Source organism: Megascapheus bottae, unplaced genomic scaffold (genome assembly GCF_031878675.1).
Source record: "Megascapheus bottae isolate mThoBot1 unplaced genomic scaffold, mThoBot2.hap1 HAP1_SCAFFOLD_81, whole genome shotgun sequence".
Classification (NCBI taxonomy): Eukaryota; Metazoa; Chordata; class Mammalia; order Rodentia; family Geomyidae; genus Megascapheus; species Megascapheus bottae.
In genome coordinates this window covers 145972-171907 of record NW_028327393.1, presented here as the reverse complement: position 1 = coordinate 171907, position 25936 = coordinate 145972, and the positions used below count along the sequence as shown (strand labels likewise).

At 38.5% G+C, this 25936-nt stretch overlaps 2 long non-coding RNA genes across 3 annotated transcripts; both read right to left on the bottom strand.

The window, feature by feature from the left end:
- Positions 1-4563: 4563 nt before the first annotated feature.
- On the bottom strand, positions 4564-13205 carry LOC150039903 (uncharacterized). The gene is made up of 4 exons (XR_016534177.1): positions 13149-13205; positions 12005-12058; positions 6015-6068; positions 4564-4598 (listed from the first exon to the last, which is right to left on the bottom strand). It is a non-coding gene; the product is annotated as an uncharacterized LOC150039903 (long non-coding RNA).
- A 3434-nt stretch (positions 13206-16639) lies between these two features.
- On the bottom strand, positions 16640-20755 carry LOC150039902 (uncharacterized). Of its 2 annotated transcripts, none has more exons than XR_016534186.1 (3): positions 20599-20755; positions 18555-18608; positions 16640-17335 (listed from the first exon to the last, which is right to left on the bottom strand). It is a non-coding gene; the product is annotated as an uncharacterized LOC150039902 (long non-coding RNA). The 2 variants fall into 2 exon arrangements; XR_016534185.1 differs by lacking the exon at positions 16640-17335 and adding an exon at positions 17770-17802.
- Positions 20756-25936: the final 5181 nt, after the last annotated feature.

Below are 25936 nucleotides of genomic sequence, written 5' to 3'. Positions count from 1 at the left end.
CGTTACTCCATAATTTTATATTATAAAGAGTCACAGATTAAATAACATCAATTCTAATCTCAAATGTATAATCCATTGACTTGATGTAAGACATTGAATTATTACCTGTGACTCTGCATCTTAATCTAAAATATTTGCTACTAACCAGAATATATATACATACATATATATATACATAGAGAGAGAGAGAGATCTGTGTTAGTCATTCTATATTGCTGTAACAAAATACCTGAGAAATCAACTTGAAATAGGAAAGATTTATTTGGCTCACAGTTTTGGAGACTACTGTGCATATTTACCTACTTCCATTGTTTCAAGGTAATTAAGGGAAAGCAATGTCCTAGAGAAGTTGTTGGAACAAAGCTGTTCCTCTCACAGAAAACAAGAGGGAGGAAAGAAGAGAAAAGAGAGAGAAGAGGGAGAGGAATAGGAGAGGGAGAGAGAGAGAGAGAGAGAGAGAGAGAGAGAGGGAGAGGGAGAGAGAGAGAGAGAGAGAGAGAGAGAGAGAGAGAGAGAGAGAGAGAGAGAGAGAGAGAGAGAGAGTCCATGTTAAAGATCCCTTCAATGGCCAGCCCATAATGACTGCATTTGAAATTTGTCCTGTTCCAACTTCTAGTTTCCATCACCTCTCCCAAAACACTACAGCTCTGGAGTGGGGAAGTGTTACAGATAGAAGCTAGTATCAGCAGTTTACCTCTCTTTTCAGCCACAGTGCCTCTCCTTCTATTATTTTCTCATGATAAATCAGTACTAAGACTTAGCCTTCACAGATGCAATTTTTACTCGTTTCCTATAAGATTATTTGTGATCTCTATCACTCTTTATCTCTAAGTTGTTTATCTTTTTTCTTTCTTTTCTTTTCTTTTTTTTTGTGGCTCATGGGGCTTGTACTCCTGGCCTGGTATTGTTCCTGTGCTCTTCAGCTCAAGGCTACCATCCTACCCTTGAGACACAGCCCCACTTCCAGTTTTCTAGAAGTGAATTGGAGATAAGAATCTCAAGGTCTTTATTCCCCAGGCTGGCTTTGAACCAAGATCCTCAGATCTCACCCTCCTGAGTAGCTAGGATTACTGCGCCATTGTGTCTGACCTGGCTCTAACATTTTTACTCTACCAGTTTTTACTGTCATAACTCTATCAATTATTTATCTATCTATCTATCTATCTATCTATCTATCTATCTATCTATCTATCTACCTAGCTAAGTATCCTCAATCACAAACTTATCATCCTATCTCTACACATGTATCATTATTTTAGTTAAGATATCTTCCCCAACTCTGTCATATTACAAATGTATTCATAAATTTCTTATGCCAGAGTACTTTCATTTATACATTAACACTGATAAAAAACCCTTTTTCAATCACCAGCACAAAATTTTCCTCAATTCCCATAATAACACATCATGCTAGTTAAGCTTACTGAAAAACCAATGAGATTCTACTCTAAAATCATGGTGCTGTAAGACACTTAATATTTCCTTTTACTTTTCTGGTTGTGATAGATAATACTACTTTTAAACTTTCTGCTACTTGTAAACATTAGAAATGTTTCTTGTAATACTGGAATTTGAAACCAAGCTTAAAATGCAAACTTGAGCCACTACTTCCAGATAAATTTTCAATTAATATATTATGAATATAATTTTCTTTATTTATTATTTTTCTTCAGGCTTTAGTTTTATGTATAAATTATCACCCCCCCACCCTTAGCAAATTTGTACATAGTACTTTTTGCTTTTATATATTGCTAGTTGTTGGTCTGTGGCATTATGAAATCTCTATCAGAAGAAGTGAAGATTAAGTGTATATTCTCCTCCGTTTATTACTACATGTGCCACAGCACCACATCTGGCTTTTTCTATATGTGGAACCAAGGAATTGAATTGAACTTGGGTCTTTCTGCATGCTTGGCAGGCATTCCACCATTAAGACAGACTCCTGGCACTCATACTTCTCCTTCTTAACATACACATTGACATATTAATTACCTGGTCCCTTTTGGTAAATCCCTTTAAGCTTTATCTGTTCAAAGGCTTTTCTCAACTACTCCATGAGAGTGTCTCAAGCAATATAAAACTAATTAAAGCTACTCAATGAAAATCTGGGTTTGGGCCTTGGCTTCAAGAATGCTTTTCAAGAGGCACACATTTGTTTGGATTGATCTTCTAATTAATTTAGTATCCTGAAAAAAATTTGGCTGGGAGTTTGTCCTAGTAGAATGTTTGCTATCATGCACCAAGACCCTGGTGCAATTCCTTGGCACCACATATATAGAAAAACACTGGGAGTGGTGCTGTAGCTCAAGTGGTAGTTCTTTAGCCTTGAGAAATGTCCAAGGACAGCGCTCAGGCCCTGAGTTCAAGCACCAGGACTGGCAAATAAATGTTATTTTATGTAAATCAAGGAGATAAATGGGAGTTTCAAGCGCACAGTTAAGGGAAATAGTGAGCCTGAGCTACTTGGTGGAGGAGCAAGTCTCAGTAGGGTTCTTCAGATTTAGGCTTCAGAGAGAATAAAACTTACCCTGTCACAAATACTTGTAGAACAACATCCAAAAGGAAAAATACAGCAATCATAAGGGAAATTGTTCTGTACTCTAATGGAATATGTAGTTTGCTTGTCGTAACTATAATATCCGTTACCATTAGACCAAGATCGACAAAAATCAGTAGTATTGCCAAAATCCTAAAATAAATAAAGACAATGAGAGTTTGGCACCACATTTCAACAATTCCTAAAACTATATGTCAGATGCTAAAAAGACATTATTTAAGATTATAGTGGCCAGTGGTATGAAGAATTAGTGCATTCCTATCTAAAAACATTGTTCAGTTTTTTATCCAATAAAAGCACTGAATAGTGAACAACATTCCCTCCTAAACAGTATACTGGAGGGTATGTAGAAACCACACAATAACTGCAAGCTAGAACAAAAATGGAAATGAAATGACTAGTCTGTCAGTAAAAACTCTTTAAATATTGATAAATTCTGAAGATGAATCTATCAGTTTCTTTTAGCACATTAAAAGTCATCAATCTGAATCTTTGTCAGACTGTAATAGTTAAAGCTCAGTGAAGGCATAACTGACCTAAGCGCTTGAAGGACTACCTGCCTGTGTGCGGTGGTTCATAGCTATGATATTAGCTACTCATGAGACTGAGGAGGATACCAGGTCAAGGCCAGCCCCAGCAAAGAAATTCCACAAACCCACTTCAACAAGACAAGCTAGGCGTGATGATGTGAGCCTCTTGTCCCAGCCAGGTCAATAAGGCAACTTCAGTCTTCCTACTGAAGTCCAGGTCAGTCAGAGCAAAAAGCCAAACTTTATCTCAGAAATAAGAAAGTAGGAAGGGCTAGAAGTCTAGTTCAGTCAGTAAAATGCCTGTCCAGGAAGCATGAGGCCCTAAAACGACTAATGCCCACTTAGATCCTAAGATTTTTATTGAGGATTTTAACATGTATATGATTATTTATTTGGGGGTACTCCTTGCGCAGCTATGGACACATGAAAAAGAATTCAATTCCATACATATTTATGGAATTGAACTCTAAGTGCTTTGAAGCCTTTCTGTCACATATTTTAAACGAACTACCCATTGGTTGATTGTATCGTTTATGTCGTTATGACGATGAATTGAGAAGATTTGAAAGTCTTTAAAACTGAAACTCAAATGAAAATACTAGTAATTTTTATGGACTCTAAGGCACAGTATAAAATTATTCTCATATGTAGAGTGGAAGCCTAAGGAACGTGTTTCCAGAATGGAGGAATCACATAAATAAGGGAGTTATTAGAATACAACCTATACTTTCAAAAGTTTAACACATCGTTGTTATTCTTTCCTTTATTTTTGCTTTCCTTCTTTCCTCACTCCCTCCATACTTTTCCCTCTTTCCTTCTTTCCTACTTTCCTTCCTTCCTTGCTTCCCTCCTTCCTTCCTTGCACTCCCTCTCCCTCTCCCACACCCTCCCCCTCGCAATCTCCCTCTCCCTCTCCCTCATACCCCTACTCTCATTCTTCCAGAATTTCTGTCTTTCCTTCTTCCTTTTCCATTCCTGAGCCTTGTACTCTAGGTGCTGTCCCTGAGCTGCTTTTGCTCAAGACTAGCAAACTCACTTGAGCCAAAATGCCACTTCTGGCTTTTTCTGGGTCATTTATTTGAGATAAGAATCTCAAGAACTTTCCTGTCCAAGCTGGCTTCCAGTGGTAATCCTCAGCTTTCAGCAAGGATTAGAGATGTGAGCCACCAGCACCCAACTTATATTTACTTACTTTCATGAGTAGAAAAACACATAGCCATATGTCATTACATTGACTTGCTTAAATGCCATTTTTTTCTGAGTTATAAGACCAGCTTAAGACAATTTTCCAAGATCAATTCGATTATAGTATGAAGGCACACACAGGTTATTTTTCAACATCTTAGCAGTAGAAACTCTTGTTGCTCAGTTTGGACTTTCTTAGATTCTTTTCACTTCAAATATTGATGTTATATTTTATATACATACTTCATTGCTTGTATTTCTACAGTCTTACCCACCTGAATGATAGAAACAGTAGAATTTTATTTGCAATTTTCTTCATGTGGTTGCTGTAAAATGTGAATAAAAATAAAATCAGTCACATTTTGTCTCTCTTGATATGGCTTTTTTACCTTTTTAGGAAAATAGTAATCTGTTGGTCTTAGGAACCGAAACTTTGGTGCAAATCCAAACAAAAGTACATGCATTGTACAAGATTAACCAAAACCAAAGTCCTGTATAATATCAATTTAAAGGGATATTCTACACCAGTTTTATAATGAAATGCTTTTAATAAACAACTAAAATATTTACATTTATGTTTCATGAGTTTTTCACCTTCACATCCAGAATATATGAGGAAACAAACATACATATACCATACACCAAGTTTTGAATCTTTAGTGTCATATTTACCTTTCACATAAAATTATACCCCTGACTTGATGGTAAAAGACTTTTCATCCACTAAATAAAGCACATACAATATGAGGGGCCTGTCCTCAGCTGTCAGTTCTCCATGAACAACTGGAAAGCTAGTCAAGTCATTATATATTGGCCAACCCAATTCCCAGAGCAATGAAATGAGATACATCGGGATAAACACAGGCCCAAAAAGATTCTCATGTCTTCATCATCATCATCTCTTGATATAGACATCTGGGCAGAATTTTGTTTAAGGCTTGAAATACACCTTGGAGGTGAGCCATTATAGGAAAACATATTTCAAATTAAAACTTCCCTAAGGACTAGTCTTTTCTCATTCTGAGAGAGAGAGAGAGAGAGAGAGAGAGAGAGAGAGAGAGAGAGACAGAGAGAGAGAGAGAGAGACAGAGAGAGAGAGACAGAGAGAGAGAGAGAGAGAGAGAGAGACAGAGAGAGAGAGAGACAGAGAGAGAGACAGAGAGAGACAGAGAGAGACAGAGAGGGGGGAGGGAGGGAGGGAGGGAGGGAGAGAGAGAGGGGGGAGGGAGGGAGGGGGGAGAAAGAGAGGCGGGAGGGAGGGAGGGAGGTAGGAAGGGAGGGAGGGAGGGAGGGAAAGAGAGAGAGAGAAAGAGGAAGAAGAAGGAGGAAGAGGAGGAGGAGGAGGAGGTGGTGGTGGTGTAGGGGGAGGAGGATCAATGCTGGTGTTGTATCCTCTAGCTGGAGATAATGGAGCACCTGCAGAGTAGTTTCTTATCCTGCTGGGGCTTCCATCAAAACACTGAATTGGCTTTGGCCACCACAATACATTAGGAATAAGAAGAATTCTTGATATTTCTTCTTAAGACAGCTAAGGTTTGAGAAAGGTAGCTGCAGATATTACATCCAATGCATCTTAGAAAAATATCAAAAATCCTGTATTGTCATCAATACTTCCAAGAAAGTTCTCTAATCTAAATCACTTTCCTTTCTTTGACTATACTTACATGTGTGTCTGTACCTACATTCATGTTAATATCTATAAGCATACCTAGGTGAGTGGTGCATATATGTTCAGAACATACCCTTCATTGTTGTTAAGTTCATCACGTTTTGTTGTGGTATCAGACAAGATATCGCTACAGGATGAAAACAAAGCACATTGTCAGGTATCTTCTAGACTTGATTACATATCCCCCCATATTTCTCCAATAACCATCAACCAACCGTTCAAAAATGTTTTGTTCTACTTCTATGTATTTCAATATATTCTGTAGTTTATCTAGCTGTCTATTTCTACTGGAATTCCATCATGGGATGATAGCATGCAGTAATACAATCATTTCTTTTTTCCCATATATTTTTTGTAATTAATGGAAGGGTTACATTATATTCACCAGATTGAAGGTGCATCACTTCACATACATTGATACCCTTTCTCATGTCTTGGTCCCCATTTCCCTCCTCTCCCCCCGGAACATTATCTTGTTTTCCCCCCTTCCCTATCTGTTTTCAAATAACCTAATATACGTATATACAATATATCAGATAACAAGGTGAAATACTGTAACAATATGAGATAACCAAGGGACAGCAAAAGAGATGAGAGATAACAGTACATAAAGGACAACAATCACTCATTATATGGCTTTTGTTTCTATATCCTGGAGGTCCTTTCATTTAGTGTCATACCACATGGACTTATGTATCTAGGTTTTGTTCTATTCTATATCTCTGCTAGGGGAGCTCAAGGTTTCTACTGATTATGACAAATGAGGGACACCATAGAGCCTATGTTCCTTTGAGTCTGACTTACTTCACTTAATATGATTTTTTTCTAAGTGTTTCCATTTCCTTCCAAATGGGGCGATGTTGTTCTTCCTGACAGCAGCATAGAATTCCATTGTGTATAAATACCACATCTTGTTGATCCACTCATCAACTGAGGGGCATCTGGGTTGGTTCCATTTTTTGCTATGGTAAATAGTGCTGCAATGAACATCGCTGTGCTAGTGGCTTTACTATGTCCTTGTTTCTGGACGATTGGGTAGATGCCAAGTAGTGGAAGCTCTATGTCTAGATAAGTAGGACTGCGTTAAACTGCAGAGCTTCTGTATGGCAAAGGACATAGCTAGAAAATTAACTAGACAACCTACAGAGTGGGAGAAGATCTTCACTAACCATACAACAGACAAAGGCCTCATATCTAAAATGTATCAACAGCTCAAAAAAAAATGAATCACTTCAAAACTAATCTCCAAAGAAACAACCATCTAGTAAACAGATGAACTAAAGACTTAAGAGTCTTCTCTGAAGAAGAAATATGAATGGCCTATGGACACATGAAGAAATGTTCGACATCTCTGGCCAGAAAAGAAATGCAAATCAAAACAACTCTAAGGTTCCACTTCACTACAGTTAGAATGGCCGTGATTGAGAAATCTAATAACAGCAGATGCTGGAGAGGATGTGGACAGGAGGGATCATTACTCCACTGTTGGTGGGAGTTCAAATTCCTTCAACCATTATGGAAAGTAGTATGGCATTTCTTCAAAAGACTAAACAGAGCTCCCCCAATCATTTCTTATGTGTATCTATTAAGACTTCCTTTATACTCTACAAAGAAAACCGTTTGTATAATTACATTGTAATAGAGAAGGAAAAGAACAATTCTGCCTTTGTGCTGTAAATGTTATTTCCTTTGGAGAAAGCTTGGGGAGTGCTGGGATGATACTTATTCTGTGACTGTTGAGTGGACGATTAGGCAGATATGTGCTTCCATTGGCTATATGTCATCGGTTGAATCGGTTGCGGATTCTATGGAGAGGATCTAACATGGTTGGGATCCATCTCCTCATTTATGTGCAACGGTGTCTGTTGTGTGAAATTGGGTGCATTGAGGCTTAGCTGCCTTTTTGTTGCTAATCATTTCAGTATCTTAGCCACATGAAGTCACTTTCATCTTGTATTATTTTCAAGTTTTCTTTGTTACATAGAAATACATTTTCATTTTCTTCCTTTTCAGCTCCATTCTGGGAATACCTTTTTCCATCCTTTCACTTCAACGTGTACTTGTCTTTGCTAAGGAGATGAACTTCTTTTGGGGATATTTTTGTGCTGGAACTACTAGGGCTTCATCTTAGGGATTGGTTGCTCTTCCTTAGGTTTCTCTATCAATTCTGGTACTCTACCACTTGAGCCATACTTTCAGCTTTTTGCAAGTTAAATGGAAACCACAATCTCATACATTTCCTGCCTATGCTGTCTTTGAACCATGGTCTTCATGAGATCTCAACAGTACTGACCATTACAGGCATGAGACACCATTGCCCAGAATCTGTGTCGTCTACCTTGACTGAGGTAAAAAGTACCAGGTGTATAGTATTCATGAGGTACATAGTATATATGATTCCATAATTTCAGCAAAGCCGTGCCAATATATATATATATATATATATGTATAAAAACACACACATGGAGAATTCTTCGGTGAGTCTCCTGTCTCCTGGAATTTATCATTTGTTTAGATATAAGACTCTTCTTGGGGTGGCTACATAAAGACAATTGCATTTGGAACAGCATGAGGTAGTGGTAGGCAGGAAGCAGCGGTGACTTCAGAAAGTTCAGTGAAGCTAAGAATCCTACAAGTGCTCTTCCCTCTCAGGTAGTGTTGTCTCTATGTTAGGTGGGTGCCCCAGGCCTTCACAACTTCCTTCATCATTCCTGATGGAGCTTCTCTCACAGCCCTATAAAGTCTTGATATGTCTTCACAGAGATGAAACACTGAACCTTGAGTTTTTCGGCTGTTTTGCTTTGTTTAGTTGGTTTTGTCCTTCTAGTCCTGGGTCTTGAACTCAGGGTGTGGGCACTGTCCTTGAGCTGTTGCAATCTATCCCTCTACCACAACCTACCACTATAGCAGCACTTCTGAGTTTTTTTATGTGCATGTAGTACCTGGGAATCAAACCTAGGGTTTCCTGTGTGCTAGATAGGCAATCTAATAGTAGACCACCCACTCAGACCAGTTGTTTATTTTTTTCTTTTATTTCCTTTCTTTCTTAGTTTCACTCCCTTCCTTCCATCCTTCCTTCTTCCCTCCCTTTCCCCATCTTTCTGTCTCTGTCTCTCTGTCTGTCTCTATCTGTCTCTCTCTGTCTGTCTTTTTTCTTTCTTTCTTTTTTCTTCACCTGGCTTGATACTTGATTTTTGGGGAGAATGCGGTGGGCGTTGGTCCAGAGTCTTATACTCAGGGCTTGGCTGCTCTCCCAGAAGTCTTCAGCTCAAAGCTTGTGCTATGCTCGTGGAGCCATAGCTGCACTTCCAGTTTTCTGATGATTAATTAGAGTCTCCTGGAGTTTTGTGCTTTGGTGACTTTGAACTGCAGTCCTCCTGAATAGCTAGGATTGCAGGGGTCAGCCAATGGCACGCAGTGATACTTGATAATTTTTTAATGAAATATATTAACTGTGAAGTGAGATGACTCAAGACTTGAGCTGTGGCATTCACAATCAAATCAAATGTCAGTGACAACATTGATTTGTCTTTTCAATCAGCTGCAGTTTGGAGGTGTAAATGCCCTCAATCCACCCAGTTTGCTGATTCCTTCATCTCATCCATTCTTCAGCATCATCTTGAAGCTTCTGTCTCAGACAGGATTCAGAAACCATAGTCCTGAGGCAGGACCTTGATCCTTGGGATTAGAATTGTGGCCCTCACTTCACTTGATAGAAGCACCATAGCAGAAGCACTCTGGCAGGATAATGAATACTTCTAGGATTTTAGTTTCATTGTTTTCTGCTAAAGAGTCTTCAGAAAACAGTGGAGCCTCCTACATCCTATTACCTCCAAATAAAATAATTAAATCACTACTGCTTTGTAAAACTTAAGAGAACTTTAATCTCCCTGAGAGAGTCCACATGAAGTATCTAAGTGACAAATGTAGGAATGATGATTCCCTCAATAAGAAAATCACTCCCCCCTTCCCTCCTCCCCCTTCTTCTCCTCTTCCTGCCACTTTCTCCCCCTACTCTTTTTCTTCTGTGTCTTCATCCTTTATGTCTTCCCTTTGTCCAATTGTCTTTCTCTTGCATTGTAATGGGGATTGGACCCAAGAACTTGCCCATGCTAGACACTTAAATGACTTGCTACACATATCCTATCTCAAACCAAAGACAGAGGAATAGCCTGTCCCACTTCAGTGAGGAAAATGCTCTGAAGTCTAGACACTGGCCGTCTCCCTTCCCGGCCCTTCCAGTCCCTGTGACCACCCAGCCAAGATGGCCTCTAGAGTGCAAGATGCTGAAGTGTGTCACATTTTCTATGACATGGAAGTTTAAAAATTCTCCACACCAGAATAAAGCAAGAAAAGGAAGAAGGTTGTCCTTTTTTGTCTCATTGCAGACAAAACTTACATCATTGTTGAAGAAGGCAAAGTAATTTTGGATGGAGATGTTGGTGTTACCATAACTGATCCTTTCAAGCGTTTTGGGGGAGTGCTTCTTGAAACAGGTTGTCACTATGCTTTGTATGATGCAAGCTTTGAAACCACAAATTCTAAAAGAGTTGATATTTTTGTGGGAGCAAAAAAAGTCAAATGATCTGTGTGAACTCCATGCCATTACAAAGAAGCTTCAAGGCATAAAGCACGAATGTCAAGCAAATGGGCTGGAAGACCTCAACATGCTTGTATTGCTGAAAAGCTAGGTGGGTCATTAATTGTGCCTTCTGAAGGGTGCCCTGTTTAGGCCATCATTCAGTGCCACAAATTAAAGCTTCCATGTTTAATGTTATCCTCTTGCTACATAAGTAAACCAAATTTACCTAGGACAGGGTTTTACTGGGGGAAAGCTGTCTTGTCATCTTCTAGAGTAAACTAAGATATATAAATATGTGGGGAAAATAGCCATAAATATATCTAGAGTCTAAAGTTAAAAACAAAATCTTGGTGCAGGAGTGCGGGAGTTGGATGGCGGGAGGTGAGGTTCCTGGTTTCAGAGAAGATGACAGAGGAACTGGATTTCATAGGGCAAGACTCAGTGAGGAGGTGGTGCTAACTCTTGGAGAGCTCATGGAAAGGCTGGGGCAGGCCTGGAGGATGCAAACTTTGCTCCTGAACTTCTGGAAAGCAAGTGTGAAATTGTAGAATGCATCACAGAACAGCTGGATCACATGGAAGAAAATCTCAAAAGAGCCAAAAAGGGAAATCTGAAGGTTAGTATACGTCAAATGGAGATGGAGAGAATCCGTTATGTCCTTAGCAGCTGCTTGCAGTATTGACTCACAATGATAGAGAAGATTTTCCCTCACATTCTAGAGAAGGAGAAGACAGGATCCTGAAGGGGAACCTTGCAGCCTTTCTCCAGAGGAATTTCCCTTCACCAAAGGGCACATGGCTCACAAGGACATTTATCTTAAAAATGTCACCTTAAAGCACATGCCTCCCAACTTACAGAAGGTGGACCTCTAAAGGGCAGTTACCAAACTAGATCCAGACTCATATGTGTTTCTGAGAGTAAAAGAACAGCAATAAAATACTTTGGTAGAACCCGAATCAGATGAGCAGATGGATTGGATGAGGACTCCCAACACTTGATCCAGTATTGTTCCTCTGATTGCTTCTGGAGCAGTGCAGCTAATTTAAAAATAACCAAGTGTGAAGACACAGAACCCCAGAAAACATGAGAAAGCCTATGCCACTACATGCCTCAGAACACTAAGGAGCTATTGCTCCTGACAGCAGGCTTTTCTCCCATTGCTGTGGGCCAGTAAGAATGGCAGGAATGCTACACTTCCATCTCAGCCAGCATCAGTGGGTGGGGCCCTGGCTCTTTTTGTTCTAAATATGAGGCAAATAAACAAGTCTGTATACCTTTTCAAAATAAAATTCTTTGAAAAATAAAGAATAATTCTTTAAAAAAATCTTAATTGTGAGAAGACTTTAAGAACAGTGTTGAAAGAAATCTATGGACACTTGGATGCCAATACAGTGATCTCCGTGTTTGCTTCTTTACACACACACACACACACACACACACACACACACACACACACACACACACTGTACTTTCTATCTTACATTTTAAATGGTAATCCACTTGTAGGTACTCTTTTGGTTTCTCCTTCAGTTTTGCTAAAGAATAAAAAGGAATGCAAAAGAAACCATGTCAGTTTGGGTCAAGTTAGTTATAATTAATGTTTAACTAGCAAGCTGATCTTCTAAACTTTACACGTAGCAATCTACCATGTCATCTGTTCTAGGAAATGATTCTAATTGATCATATCAGGCCTGTGAAGACAGAAGATTTCAACCTGGTTATAGTTCTGCATGCCTGTAATCAATGCACACTGAACGCAGGAGAAGAAAGATCATTCCAGGAGAGCTCAGAGTACCTTGAGACCATGGATTAACAACAGCAGCAAAATGCCGAAAGATGTATTGTTGAACTTCTTATTTTTACTACAATAGGACTTTATAGGCTAGCAACGAGGACCTCAGAAAATAGTGTTATAAAAGTATCTTTATTAAAAAGTGAAAGATTTATACAATCTGAAGAGAAAACAAACTACATGACTCTGATGACAAAATGCCATCGTCATATTCATAAAAATCTCACCATAATGTGGAATTAGGCAGACAGGCTCACAAGATGACCTAGGACTGGTTAAAGAAGAGCTTATGTGTGATCCTCGACTTTGCTCCACAAAGGATTCTTTCTTTAGCATAAATTTTTGGTCAAAAAACTGATTACATATGAACCAATCGATTTTCACTGCTCGTGTCATATTGCTACTTCATATGACACCATACATATTAGTAGCTAAAATCAGAAGATAAGTGAATTTGGTCACCATTTAATTAGAATAAAAATGATACGGCTTGAGATAAGTGCCTTCCCAAGCAGGCTTCGAAATGAGATCACATCCAACTTCCACTCACCACACAGCCATGTGAGAGGCATGTGTGACAGGCTGACCCTTCCTGATGTATGCTTCTTTCATTTTCCTAGCAGCACTGGTGTTCCAACACAGGATCTTTACTTTCTGCCATGCGCTGCATCACGCCTGCCACCAGTCCTTTCATGGTGCTGGTGTTTCTTTGTGTCCAAGTGCTCAGCTCCAGCCATGTGTATGTGCATACTTATGAGTACATGTGTCTGTACATATATATATAATATGAACATAAACTTCCACCTCTACACTTGTCTTGGTTTGTATCTTACCTTTCTGTCACATTGCCATCATCAGGTGCTGGACAAGGATCATGTGCAGTTGTGCAAAAGTAACAAAAACACCTATGGTCACATATCACATGAATACGGAAGAGTTCAAATTCTGGGTCAAATTCTGATGCAGGTCCTACATTCATGCACTGTTTTCCCTATAACTGGTTCTCTTCTCACGTTGATTTGAAATAAATGCAACCTTACAGTTTCAGACCATGAAGAAATACACTTGATGACACAAAAATGACAGCATGACTGGCATTCTGGGAGTGAGTGTGTTTCTAGTTCAGTGTGTCATTAAGGAGGACAGGTGCAAGGTCATCTCCAAAAGAGAAAACAACCACATTACTCACCAAGCCACCAAAGAAATTTGGCCTGAAATCACTAAGGGAAAGGCAGGCTCGTCGACTATCCATGACCTTCCTCACATCTAATCAAAACCTCCAGTTTTTCCAAGTAACTACAGTTAGATGAGAAAAAGTAGCTACAGACTCATTTCTGATCTGAAAACTTCAGTGTCCTCCATTCACATGCTGGGGAAATCATCAGAGTGACTGTTGGAGCAAGGAACTTTTGTGTAGTCCCTCTATTGAACATTTATTCCCATGTCAATCCATCACTTTGAAACTTATCAACCACTTTTCCATGCAAATAAGTGTGAGTATTAGGGGAAGGGAAAAATTTAATCTGAGACAATTAGATAGAACAAAATCTTTATGTTCATGACTTACAACTAAGTGAAAGCAGTGCTCTTAGCTTTTTGTGTTTTCTCCCTAATGGCCCTCTGTTTTCTCAGTCCAAATTTCCTCTTTCTTCCTAGTTAAGTTCCAGGTTCTCCACTCCTTGTGCCAACTTTTTATTGCCATCATTATAAATATCTCCCTTGCTCTAATATTATGTGTGGCACGAGGTCGAGCCTTTTCAGTGTGTAACAGACTTGGATAAGAACAAGTCTTGCATGGTGGCAGAGCAAGACACAGTGCCACTGTAGACACTAATTTCACAATGTCAGGGCTCTGAACTATCAGGGATGCATGCATGATCTTGATCTTATACATGCAGTTCTGTGCAGACTCAGTAGCCTCTATTTTTGTTTCTTTTACTTTTCTGCACATAGGATCTGCTCCTTTGGTCCAATCAATTACAGACTCACAAGTTGGAAACGTCATGTTTTCTAGAGGAATATGTTACTAATGTTAACAATGTACTTGAAGCATATTGTCATGACTGAGTCTTTCTCCAACGCTTCAATGGTATTAGAAAAGAAAGTGATCCACAAATCTCTCAGGGGCTGAGATCTGAGCACCATGTTTCAAAGCCAACCCAGCCATGAAAATCCATGACTCTTATGTCCAATTTACGACCAGAAAACCCAAGGTGGCGCTGTGGCACAAGCGGTAGAGCACTAATAGCCTTGAGCTGAAGAACTTAGGGACAGCACCCAGTTCAAGCCAATGGATTACCAAAATAAAAAATAAAAAATAAAAAGTGAGAGAGAGGGAGAAAGAAAAGTATACCATAACCCAACAAATCTACCTACTCTAATAGATAATGACTTCTTGTTCACATTCAACTCACTTCAGAAGAACTCAAGACTTACATATCATCTAATTATCATCTAATATTCCCTGCTGCTGCTCCTGCTCTTCAGATAGGAATAAGAAAACGCAGTCTAGAAGTAAGGCTCCCCCTCAGTATGAATGTGGGCCTTTCAGGGTTTAAGCATTCAAAAGAAGGAAGGATCACCTCTTAGCTACTGGTGCTAGGCCTACTTTTTGGTTTCAGCAAAGGATTCCCAGGTCCCTTGCCACACTCGGAGTAGCTGACAGGCACCGTGATAATCTAAGAATTTGGGTGCTAGTCGTTGCCTTCATAGCACACCATGAGCGAGTGTCTTTGGACAGGTTCTATCATTTCTATTGAGTTTCAAAACACATCATGATTACATTCAGTATTGATAGCAGTGCTTGTGTACCCTGAAGATATCATTGTGCAAAACGAGTTATCACTTAGATGACAAAAAAAATCAACTCACCAACTACTGATGTCTTCATTGGAATGAACTATAACAGCTCTTAAGCCACTATCCTCACTGTGGACATATTAAAAACACACAATAATTAACTGGGAAAATGTGGGAATTAATCATGCATTTTTTTCCAGAACACTAAGTTAGGAAACTAAGGTCTTATGAATGCAACACAAAAATGCTGCCAACAGAGCTTCATCTCTACCATTTTTGTCCCTGCTACTCCTGCCAGTACTGAGATCTCACCCCAGAGCCCTGTCCTTGCTACTCCTTTGCTCATGGTATGGTGACAATTTGGGCCTATAATGAGAAATGCTAATCTAAGGGTTTTGGGTGCTAGGATTTGTCTTCACAGCACACCGAGAACCACTGTCTTTTGATCTGCTCTATCATTTTCTACTTAGTTTGAAAACATGTCATGATTTTGTGTGATATGAACAGGCAGTCCTCTGTGCTCTGAAAAGCCATCATTTTCCAAAACGATTTATCAATTAGATGAAAAATGAATCAACTTACAGTAAATGAAAAAAAACTCTAGAATACAGAAACAAGAGCTTTAACTTGTGTGATTGTTGTTCTTAATGTAGTATGTTATTTCTCTTTTCCTTTTCCCCCTTAATTGTTAATCTCATATTGTTATTGTATCTGAAAAGTTACCTGGAATATTACATATGTTTATTTGAAATAGGAGAGGGAGGGGATAAAGCAAGTTGATTGGAAAGGTCTAGGGGAAGGGAAATGGGATGAAAACATAAACAGGCCTATCAATGTGTGAGAAGAAATTCACCTACTATCTGGGGAAAATAAGTGTAAGCACTCTATACATGATCCCCAAAATAAAAAAAAATTAACTCACGCAGTACTGATGTCTTCGTTTGAATGAACAACAACCGTGGTTAAGTTGCTGTCTTTGCTGTGGACCAATTGAAACATATAAAAACTAAGTAGGACAATGTGGGAAGGAATGTTGTATTTATAACAATATTAGGTTAGAAAACTATAGCTTGTGCATGCTACACAGATGCTCTGTCAAATGTACTATGCCTATATCTCCTCTGTCTCTGCCAAACTTCTCTCCAGTACTGAACTCTGAACTCAGAGCCCTGTCCTTGCAACTCCTGTAGTGATGGCATGGTGATCCCTCCTACCTCAGTCTTGCCTGTTCAATGACACTTCCCCTTAGGATTTCACCAGAATGGTAGATGGATGTGTAGACTTGGGTTCACAGGTGTGATTCTGTCTACAGTGGAGTGAACAGCAGAGGATAGCAATATGAAGCCTGCCAGAGTATTCCTTCTGGCAGAAGTCCATCTCCACTGAATGAGCAAAATGCATTGCATGTGTGAATGAGGAAGAAAAGACACAGTGATAAACAAGAAAGTAAAATATTCCTGGAGCCATAGTATCAGAATATTGCCACTCTGCCACACACGTGTGGACATGATAGATCTCTCTCTCTCTCTGTCTCCTACCTCTTTCATTGTAAACATAAATTTATTCACAAACCCTGTATTCACAGATGTGAGCAGTAAGGAGCTTGACATAACGCTGTGGAGCCATCTGTCTATCCAATCGAAATGGTGCCCATAAAGTACTCGCACTGTCACAAACCTTACAACAACAGTTTTGAAAAGTTGGCATTAATGCACAATGAAAATAATATGTATAATTTAAGATCTAGGCCTACAGAAAGTCTATAACCATCAAAGAACTGCACATAGCCAACAGAATATGGAAAGGACCGAACAAACATGTAGCCACTTCGATCTGACACTTGTATTTCTTCACCTGTGAAGAAATTGTTATGGCAGGAAATAAATGCATAGGATTCTGTGTCTTTGCCATCAGACCAAAGGAACACAACCAGTTGTAGTAGGATCTCATACACTGGCAATGTGGGGGGTTTTAGGCGTTTCCCTTCACTGCTCCCTACAATAGCAAAACACTTTTGTGCAACTCATTTCTCATTTACTCATCAAAATGGAAAAGGGGCAATCTGACAGACAGAAGGTACACTGACAATATTTGGAAACTACCCAGAAATGATCAATCTGTTTCATAACATTTATATTTATGTATGTTTATCTACTTGTAGATATCTGACCTTTGCTTGAATTCTTCCGTCCCAAGATCTGGTGGGTCATTTTTATCCAAGCTAAAGAGAATTAAATTATAGATAATCAAATACCATGTGCAATCATAGTTTTATGTTTTCACTCAGTGTAGTAAGTTAATCTAAGACTAACAAATTTGTAGAAATCAAAACTTTTACATATTTAGCTAAATGAACAAAGGAATTTTATTTGGGGTAGGGGAGTTACATTTTATCATTTCAAAAGAAATCTTTTATGCATGGTCAAAGAATTTTTCTCTCTTAGTAAACCTAATACACTGCTCCCTACAATAGCAAAACACTTTTGTGCAACTCATTTCTCATTTATTCATCAAAATGAAAAAGGAATAATATGACAGACAGAAGATACACTGACAATACTTGGAAATTTCCCAGAAATGATCAATATGTTTCCTAACATATACTTATACACGTTGACCTATATGTCTATATCTGACCTTTGCTTGAATTCTTCTGTCCCAAATTCTGCTGGATCATTTTTATCCAAGCTAAAGAGCATTAAATTATATACAGTCAAATACCAAGTGCAATCATAGTTTTACTTTTTTACTTAAGGTAGTAAGTTAACCTAACACTAACAAATTTGTAGAAATGGAAACTTTTACATATTTATCACTTCAAAAGAAAGCTTTTATGCACGGTCAAAGAATTTTCCTCTCTTACTAAACCTAACACACTGATTATTGTTATCGTGTAGTTTAATTGTACATGCAACTCACTTCAGAAGAACTCAATCCATTATACAATCTGATTTTCAGCTTTCTAAGTCTGCTCTTCTCTCTCCTTCCTGTCACTAACTTGGCTGATTTCTTAACTGCTTCTCACCAAAAGACAAGAAACTACAGCCTAAAAGCTGGACTCTCATCATACCTGAAAATGAGCCTGTCTACTAAGTACCAGATTTCTAGAGAAGGAAAGAGGCCCACCAACATTTTCACCTCAGAAACACTGAGACCACCTCATTGTTCCTGACTGGGACTCTCTCCTCCATTGTCTCAGTACAAGTTGCATGTAGGAAATAGGTAAATAAGGTAGAGAATAGGTAAATAAGGATACGGTTACTATGTTTTACTTCACAGTATACCATGACCAAGTATCTGCTGCCTGACGCTATCATTTTCAATTTAGTTTCAATACAAGAGAAGGATACATGAGGACACTGATCAGCTGTCATATAGATTGGGTACTAACCTCACCCTAGAAGTGAATTTACACTCAGATGACAGAAAATTCAACTCACCAAATGTTAATGCTTGGGTCACAAACTGCAATGGCAGTTAATGCTGTGTCATCTCTAAAAAATAAAATAATAGAAAATCAGCCACAGAAAATCAGTTGGAACATTTAGAAGAAATCAAACTGTTTCTACAAGGCTGTGTACTAAAACCATAACTGTGTTCATCTGAGGAACATGCTCTGCCACTTGAGCTACATCGCCATCTCCAGCTCTTCTGTTCCCTCTAGCTATTTGCTCTGGTACTATGGTGTGAAGTAGGAGACCTGTACTTAAATGAAAAGCAGTATTTCCATTTTACAATAGAATGGATTTGAATCTCTTCAGGAACTTAAACATGGAACTTAGAAAAGTAAAGTTTTCACACAAGATAGAAGAATTGTTCCCCCTACCGCAGTACCTAATGCCATCTTGTATGACTTTCAATGCAATGCAATTCAAGGGAGCTCAACCCGGAGGTCACAGCCAATATTCTGCTTCCTCTGTTCCTTCTATTCCCTTCTTATTTTCAACAATCGTGGATGTCTTTACTGACTTACTTGCAGAGAGTACCAATGGGTGGCAGGCCAGAAGCAGAGAACTCTCCACTGCTAACCAGGACAGAGAGAACTCCCTCTCCTCTGGAGTCTCAATCCTTCACCCAATTTGCAAAAAGAAAGAATGGCACAAAAAATTGCACTTCCCTGACCTTCCAAATGGTTCCCACAAATATGGTGCTTAGTCTCTGTACAGCTTTCTACACAAGTCTGTCGACATTTGGGTATCTGACCACTTAGGGCTGTCTTGTGTGCATCCATGTGCATCCTGCTAGTTATTATCAACATCAATAATTAAATTGCACACAGTCAAATACTGTGAGAATTCCAAAACCTATTTTTTCTCCCCAAATAGCTATAACTGCCTGAAAACTAACTCTACATATACTGTATATGCAAGGGGGTATTTCGTGTGCTTTCCTAAAAATATGGCCTCTCACGTCAATGAAATGTTCACCTGTGCTAAACAACCACTTATGCAAGACTGAAATATTCTTTTCCTAAACCACTGGTAGCACTGTTTTTATGGGTTTCCTTATCTTCCATTTCCCTTGCTATGGAATTAATCAAGCTGATCTACCACCTACATTTCTGCTTTCTCTCTTCCCTCCATGCTGGCACTATTGTTCTCTATCCATCCAGCCTCTCTGAGTGATAAAAAGGATTTGTATTTCATGAGTTATTCGCATTAATATCCAGAATATATGTTGGAATGATCGCACAGACATGCTTTTACTATTTAGTAGTATTTCACATTCACATAAAATTCTAACCCTCACTTGATGGTAAAAGCCTTCTCATCCCCTAAATAAATCACAAATGGTATAAGGGAGGTGTCTTCAGCTGTCACGTCTCCCATGAACATCTGATATCCTAGTCATTATATTTTAACCAGTCTCCTTCCCACAGCAATTGAAGGAGACACATCAGGGATGAATACGGCATGAAAAGATTCTCTGGTCTTTTCATCACCATCTCCTGAAATAGACATCCAGCACATAACTGTGTCAATTTTTGTTTAGGCCTTAACGTGAACTTAGAAGTAAGGCATTTTTGGATAATACATATCAAATTAAAACCCAGTAATGACCAGCCTTTACTCATTCATTCTGGAGGAACGGGGGGAGGGAGAGAGGGAGGAAGAGAGAGAGGGAGAGGGAGATAACCATCCTCTAGCTAGAGAAAACAAATTCAATAGAAAGAAGTTTCTTAACCTGCTAAATCTTACAGCAAAACATTAAATTGTTTCTGGCCATTAAAATAGATTAGGAACAAGAAACATTCTTGATATTTCTTCTTATAAATAGCTAACATTTTAGAAAGGAACTACTGATATTATGGCCAAAGTAAATTAGAAAAATATCAAAGACCTTCAATTGTCATCTACACTTACGGATCCCTAATCTCAATTACTTTCTTTTCTGTGACTGTCCTTTCATGGATGACTGTACTTACATACATGTAAATATGCATAAATACACATGGGTGACATTGTATGTTTATTTAGACCTTACCCTTCATTGTTGGTTCCTTTGTCAAGTTCAGTTGAGGTATCAGATAAAATATCGCTAAAGAATGAAACCAAAATATATAGTCAGAGGCTCCAATGATTTTCTACATTTGATTACATGTCCCTCCTTTCTTTCTTCCATAACCCATTAAATATTCAGATTTTTGTTCCATTTCTATGTATTTTAATTTCTTCTATTGTTTACTTCCATGTCTATTTCTAGTTGAATTCCACCATAGTATGATAGCACATGGTAATATTATCTTTTCTTACATGTCCTGTTAAGACTTCCTTTAGACTCTGCCAAGAAACCTCTTTGAAGAATTACTACGGAGGAGTATTAGAGAAAGGAAAAGGAAAAAAGAGAATAATGCTGCCTCTATGCTCTAAATATTATTTCCTTTGGGGAAAGCTTGGGGTTGCCTGGATGATACTTATTCTGGGACTGCTGGATGGAATATTCTGCAGATATGTGCTACCTTTGGCTCTGAGTCTTCAGTTAAATCTGGTTTCTTGCGGATTCTTTGGAAAGGATCTAACATGGTTGGGATCCATCAACTCATTTATGTTCAGCGATGTCTGTTGTGTCAAATTGGGTGCATTGAGGATTAGTTGCCTTTTGTTGTTAATCATTACAGTGTCTTTAGCAAAATGAAATGACTTTCATGTTGTAATACTTTCAAGTTTTCTTTGCCAGATAGGAGTACATTTACATTTGCTTCCTTTTGGGTGCCATATTGGAATATCTCTTTCCATCCATTCACATCAAGCATGTGACTGTCTCTGCTAGGGAGGTGGACTTCCTTCTTTCTCTTTCTTATTATGTTTCTCTGCAGGTACTATTGGGTTTCCTCTTAGGGCCTGGGTGTTCTACTTTAGCTTTCTCTATTAAGATGAATACTCTACCACTTGAGCCATACTTCTGGCTTTCGGGAAGTAAACTGGATAAGAATCTCATAGGGTTTCCTGCCGATATTCCTATTTAGAATGCCACTGCTTTGTTCCAGAAAGGATTCTATCCTTTGGTTGACTGCATTTGTAACATCTTGTGAAGTGTAGCTGACATAATGACTAGAAGAAATTCTCCTCATGACCTGTTCCTCCCTTACCCTAGTTGTTATAAAGAAGGAAGAAAGATGTACATTTGTCTCTCAGTAGCTGGGCTGTCATGCCTGTGTCTTAGTTGCTTCCCATACTTCTTATTTCACATTTTGACATCTGTTGGTGTACGCACAAATATATTTCTTTCCTTCATGCTGCCTTTAGAAATATGTGTATATATATATATGTGTATATATATATATATATATTCAGAGAGTCTTCCTAGATTTGAACTCACATTTCAGTGCTAGATCCCACATAACATTCTATAGACACTTCTTCCAGGATAAGAAAGTCTCGTCATAAGGCACAACTATACTCTACATTTTCAGTCAAATAGCTACCTACTTTATACATGAAGTGATCATTTTTCTCTACTGCTATAACGCTGATACTTCATACTTCAGTATACATATAAGTAATTAAAATCAGTAGATAAATGAAGCTAGGTCATCAGTTTGATTCGAATGAAAGTATGTTGTTAATGATTACTAATAGTGGAACTGTCCCTCACTTAACAACAGTTTCTTAGTATTACCATATATGCACATGAAGGCATGTATCACTTGGAAAGTTAGAGTGTAAATTCTGCACCCACACAGATTTTACTGATTATTAAATCTTTTAACCATATGCTTCCTGTTGCTCATTAAGTTAACTACTGCCAGTAGTAAAGAGTAAATTGATAGGCCAGATACACAAAGAAGAAGAGAATAAAACTTTCTCTACACTTTCTCCAAAAAACAAAGGAGGAAAGAAACAAGGATACAGTAAAGAAAAAGAAATGTGAGCAATATGTCCCTTATGATCAAGCAGAATTTGGGTGATACGGACTATTCTCTTTAATGAAAGATGCCAATGGTTTTAATGGTTTAAATATAATGAATTTAACCTTGACTCAATGATACACTGCCCACTAAACTCGCATTTCATGAGTGAGTATGGAATGGAGGAATTTATTTCTGGAAAACAATCAAATGTAAGCAATGACAGAAAATTCTTGTTACACAGTTAAAATAACAGCACAGTAAACAGTGGAAAAGTATCAAGACTGGCAGGAAATTTTGTGAACTATATCAAATAAACAACCATGGCAGCATAGATATCTCCTGATTTCTGCTTTTCTGAGGTGTTATTCCCAAAGAAGGAAATTAGTCATAAGTTCTTGTCTCTAGACTTTCTTTATGGAGAACTCAGGTTAAAATATATAAAACTAACAAAAATAGAAACCCCATCTTGTTTTCCCCCTCCTCTTCTCTATTTCAAATAAGTGTATTAAAAGCGGGGGAAGGGAGGTTAGCCTACTGGTAGAGTGCTGGCCAAGCATGCAGGAAGACTCAGTTTCGATTCCTCTGTACCATGTACATAGAAAAAATCCAGAAATGGTGTTATGGTTTAAATGGAAGAGCTCTAGCCTTGAGAAAGTCCAAGCACATTGCCCAGGCCTTGAGTTCAAGCCCCAGGACGGACAAAAAAACAACAACCATGAATAGTCATTGTAACAATATAGGTATATAGTGCAGGAAACTGCTCTTCTATAAAACCAACAGCATGAACTCTTCAAGGAGACATACACTTGAATGACATTAGATGCATTCTATCCATTGCTAGTAAGGAAAGATCAGTTAGACAAAAAATATCAATCAAAAAATATCAAAGTTTACTACAGTCCAAATTTGTTTAGAAGACACTTGAAAACATTTCATCTTTTAGCTGAAGAATATATATTCTATCAGAAGATCAGATGCTGAGCTACTAACCTAGTCTGAAGAAATCGAAAAACAAAATTGAAATCAAAAGTGTATCTTACTTTTTTCAATTCATGTGGCTTCAACACTAGGCCTCGGCTCTTTCCGTGAGCTCTTCAGCTCAAGACTACTACTACCCTGTCCCTAGAGTCACAGCACCACTTATGGTTTGGCTAGTGGTTAATTGGAGGTAAGAGACTCACAGAGTCTCACAGGCCAGGGCTGGTTTTGAACTGTGATCCTCAGATCTCTGCCTGCTGAGTGGCCAGAATGACAGCAGCAGTGTATCTTATTTAAGGACATAGAGCTACAAAAATACTAAAGGTATTAGAGATTATATTAGATATGAAAGTTAACTGATAAGTAATTGATCAATCAGAGGACTGATAAACCAAGAAAGAAAGTTTAACTTACTTAAAGGAAATGGGAAAAAATTGATACTATTGCAAAACACACTAACTTTGATGTGGTAGTAAAGCTGATATTCCAGATGTGTAAGATGGAATAGTAGTCAGAGATAAGGCGTTGCCAGTGTGGGTAGAGGGATTGTGAAATGTCCCTTGCATTGTGCTGGTGTTTTATCAGTGTCTTACCTCCTGGGAACTACAGACAAATGAGAGTACCTTTTTGTTTCAGAAAAGGATTCCCTGCGACCTTGGCTCATTGTGAGTAGCTGACAGGCACCTAGGGATTCTAGGTGCTAGTTCTTGACATCACAGCACTCCATTAACCACTCTCTTTTGATCTGCTCTTCATATCCTGCTTAGTTTCAAAACACATCTGGATTACATATGATATTCATAGGTAGTCCTCTGTATCCTCAAAAGTGACCACTGTCCAATTCTGATTTCTCACTTGATGACAAAAAAATCAATTTACACTAAATGAAAGGAACTTTAAAAATGGAACCAAGAGCTTTATTTTGTGTGATTGTTGTTTTCAAGGTACTATGTTATTTCTGTTTTCCCTTTTCCTCTTTATGGTTAATTTCCTATTGGGACTGTATCTGACTTTATTATCTGGTATATTGTATATATTCTTATTTGGTTATTTGAAATAGGAAAGGAAAGGAGGGAAGACAAGATGATTGGGAGGGGGTGGGGAAAAGAAATGGGGAAAAACATGAAAAAGAGGAATCAGTTTGTGACAAGTAATTTTCCTATTACCTGACGAATGTAAGTGTAACCCCTCTATACCTTGTCACGACCAAAAAAAAAAAATCAGCTCGCACACTACTTATGTCTTCATTTGAAGGAACAATAACAGTTGTTAAGTTGCTGTCCTTGTTGTGGACATATCAAAACATAAAAAAATTAAATGGGAAAATGTGGGAGGAAATGATACAATGTTCTAACATTACTCGATTTGAAAACTGTGGCCTTGTTTTTCTACACAGGTGGTCTGTCAAATGTACTATGTGTCTAGGTCTTCTGTCTCTGTCAACCCTTCTTTTCCTGAGGTCAGAACTCAGAGCACTGTCCTTGCTACTCCCATGATCATGGCATGTTGATCCTTCATGCCTAGGCTTGCCTGATCAATGACCCTTCCCATTAGGCTTTCAACAGAATTTTAGATAGATGTGCAGACCTTTGGTTTACAGACGGGGCAAATAAGACAGGATAGCAATAGAAAGCCATCCAGGGTATTCCTTTCTGCAGAAGTACATCTCCACGGAATCAACAAAAGGGTGCACTTCATGTGTGGATCAAGAAGCAGAGGCCCAATGATAAGCAAGAAAACAGATTAATCCTGGAAACCTGATTTGGAGCCCCACTACCGCACACGTGTGGACACACACTCTCTCTCTTAGTCTCCTAGCTCTTTCATTGCAAACATAAATTTATTCACAAACCCTGTATTCACAGGTGTGAGCAGTAAGGAGCTTGTCATAACGCCGTGGAGTCATCTGTCTATACAATATAAATGGTGTCCATAAAGTATTCACAGTGTCACAAACCTTAGAACCACAGTTTTGAAAAGTTGGCATGAAGTTCACAATGAAAAGAATAGATATAGAGAAAGAGTATACCCATCAAAGAACTGGACATAGCCAATAAAATATGGAAAGGCCCGAACAAACTTGTAGTCACTTTGATCTGACACTTGTATTTCTTCACCTGTGAAGAAACTGTTATGGCACGAAATAAATGCAAAGGATTGTATGTCATTGCCACCTAACCAAAGGAACACAACCAGTTGTAGTAGGATCTTATACACTGGCAATGTGAGTGGGGGGTTTAGGAGTATTCCTTCACTGCTACCTAAAATAGCAAAACATTTTGTGCAACTCATTTCTCAATTACTCATCAAAATGAAAAGGAGTAATATGACAGACAGAAGGTACACTGACAATATTTGGAAACTACCCAGAAATGATCAGTCTGTTTCATAACATATATATTTATGTATGTTTTTCTATTTATAGATATCTGACCTTTGCTTGAATTCTTCTGTCCCAAATTCTGTTGGGTCATTCTTATCCAAGCTAAAGAG